Source organism: Melospiza melodia, chromosome 5, assembly GCF_035770615.1.
Source record: "Melospiza melodia melodia isolate bMelMel2 chromosome 5, bMelMel2.pri, whole genome shotgun sequence".
Taxonomy (NCBI): domain Eukaryota; kingdom Metazoa; phylum Chordata; class Aves; order Passeriformes; family Passerellidae; genus Melospiza; species Melospiza melodia.
This window is the reverse complement of record NC_086198.1, coordinates 79,110,679-79,113,443: the sequence shown is the minus strand read 5'-3', so window position 1 is coordinate 79,113,443 and position 2,765 is coordinate 79,110,679. Positions and strand designations below refer to the sequence as shown.

Genomic DNA, 2,765 nt, shown 5'->3' with positions numbered 1-2,765 from the left:
CACAGTAAAAGGAAGACATGAAAATATTAGAGAATGTCCAAAGGAGGGCAACAAAGATGGTGAAGGGCCTTGAGGGGAAGCTCTGTGAGCAGTGGCTAAGGTCACTTGATCTGGTCAGCCTGGGGAAGGAAAAGGAGACTGAGGGGAGGCCTCACTGCAGTTACAGCTTCCTTGTGAGGGGAAGAGGAAGGGCAGACATTGATCTCTTCTCTGTGGTGACAGTGACCCTAGGCAATGGCCTGAAATTGTATCAGAGGAGGTTTAGGTTGGATATTAGTTAAAGGTTCATCATTCAGAGGGTGGTTGGGCGCTGGGACAGCTTCCCAGGGAAGTGGTCACAACATCAAATCTGACAGAGCTCAAGAAGCTTCTGGACAACACTCTCAGGCACATGGGGTAACTCTTGGGGATAGTGCTGTGGAGGGCCAGGAGTTGAACTGGATGATCCTTGTGTGGGATCCTTTCAATTCAGAATATTCTAACATTTGACAATCTTAAATTTTGAGCCCCAGTTTATGCAAGTCATGTGTTGCTTTATTAAACAGAGATAATTTTTTTTTGTGAGTGCAAATGCTTTCAGTGGTACTCAGGTCAACAATATCCTACTCCCTTAGTGGTTCTGGTCCTGAGCTGTCAAGGAAGGGAATCAATCAGTCTTGTTGCTTGTCCTTGGACTCCTGCTCTCATTGATCTGCAAAAAACAAGTACATGATAAATTTTGAAGTTTAAACATTCAGAAAGCTAAGTACTGTGGAAGGATTATTTGGTTTTATTTACATACAACATTTCTTCTATGACATCCTCATAGGATGTTTATTTTTGTGCAGCAGTATGACATTGCTTACCTATATGTTGTATAGGTATATGTGCTCTTTTCTCTTTTTCCCTTCTTAAAATATTTTTACACTGAACTGCTGTTGTTAAGCAGTTTTTATTTTCAGATTATTAATTTTAATTCAATAACATTAAATGATGTTTATCAGTACCTAAATGTATACCACAACTATAAAAATACTAGGTGAAATATTATCAAAGGCTTCATTAACCTCATCACATATACTTACAGCTTCTCCCTATACTCCTACTTATGAGCTTACATTAGTGAAAATAATGGCACCATCTATCGATTCTACTATGGATTAGATTTTAATTATTACAGCTCATGGAACAAAGACATCATTAAGTTCATGCAATGCACAACTGTAGGATAACTTACCTCCTTTGCAAAATCTTCAGCAAATCCATTTCCCTATGATGCTTTTAATCACACTCACAAAATATAGAAATGTGTTCATAGTTCAGGTGCTGAACACCAAGTGCATCTTCAGTGTGGGGGTCTCTACAACTTTTTGGAGTGGAGGGGCATCAACCATGCTTGCAAAGAGGTGAAGCTGAGCTATGGTGCAGCTATCACGTACATCTGAATTTCTCTATTACAGAGCCACCTATTGAGGCTGCATTTGCATGTGCACAGTGACAGGCAGACTTTGTGGACAAGGGAAGATAAGAAGGTGCAAAGTTTGCAGCTGATCAATGTGGACAGCACAGACATGCTATTTATCTTCCCAAAGCTCCTTGGAAATGGTTCAAGGCACCTTCAAGGGCATTTCCTCTTACAAGAGAGAAAGTGAGTTCCTCTGTGGCTAAACTCCCTAGTGACCTATGAAGGATTAATCGTAGGATGAAACAAGAACAGCCAAAGTTGAAGAACTGATTTTTGGCTGAGAGAAGCACTCAAAAACAGTACAGAATTCATAGCAGCAGGCAAAACTGATTTCTTGGATCTAGTGCTGCACTGAGTTATGGAAAGGGTGTAGACAGGAAAAGATGACAGCAAGACCACAGAGCAAAAACAGAGAGTTAGTAGCTGGCTGCATGTTAAGAGGAGATGGAAAAGAAGGCAGAAAAGATATTAATGTAAATTTTCTTTCCCTAAAATCCACATATTCTACAATTTTTTCAATTATCCTACAATTTCCATGAATGGTACCTGCTCATTCCAGTAACAAATCTAACACATAGTTTCTAGATCCCATTATTTAATGAGTTTTTGTAACATTGTAATTTGATTACTTGCACATCTGATTATTTGTAGGTTTCTACTGAAGTACTTGTCTGTGTGACATTCTGATCACTACATTCATCACAAAACACACTTTGGAGTAAATGTGACAGAGGGGGTTTGCTTGCCAAAGCTTTTTAAAAATTAAAATGCAATTCCAAACCAGGACCTAACCTGCATGTGCACCATCATAAGACTGCTTTAGCATCCTACAAACATGTTTGCAAAGAGCAAAATTAACCATTTGAGCATGCTGATCAAGGCATTGATTCTGCAAATACTTACTACCAGGCTTAATCCCTTTGAAAGCACGGGGACTATTCATGGTCAGAAAAGCTGTGCCTGTGAGTAAACATTTGCCTCTCTCAGCCCTTGAAAGCGATTGCAGGCAGTATTTTTCCTCTGGATGGACAGTGCTCTCTTGTTGGCAGTCCACAAGTATGAAATGACATATAGTATAATTGTGAAAATGATACAGGTCTGCCCCTAATCACAGTGTGCAGGCAGCAATTGGCTCGGTGGTGAGAGAGAAGCGCTTAGTCATGCTGAGAGGCAGGCAGGAAATGTCGAGATGGACTGGCGCAATTAGACACGTGTTATTAGTATTTATTAAAACACAACTAGTTACACTGGTTGTGCACATTCTGCAGGCAGACCTTGTGCAAACCCGAGTAATCTGGCCTTAGCTGTGCAATAGAGACCT

At 40.3% G+C, this 2,765-nt stretch overlaps 1 long non-coding RNA gene across 2 annotated transcripts; it reads right to left on the bottom strand.

Moving 5' to 3' along the window:
* Nucleotides 1-512: 512 nt before the first annotated feature.
* Nucleotides 513-2,765, bottom strand: LOC134419077 (uncharacterized). Of its 2 annotated transcripts, XR_010027971.1 has the most exons (3): nt 2,348-2,765; nt 1,217-1,871; nt 513-691 (listed from the first exon to the last, which is right to left on the bottom strand). It is a non-coding gene; the product is annotated as an uncharacterized LOC134419077 (long non-coding RNA). The 2 variants fall into 2 exon arrangements; XR_010027970.1 differs by lacking the exon at nt 1,217-1,871.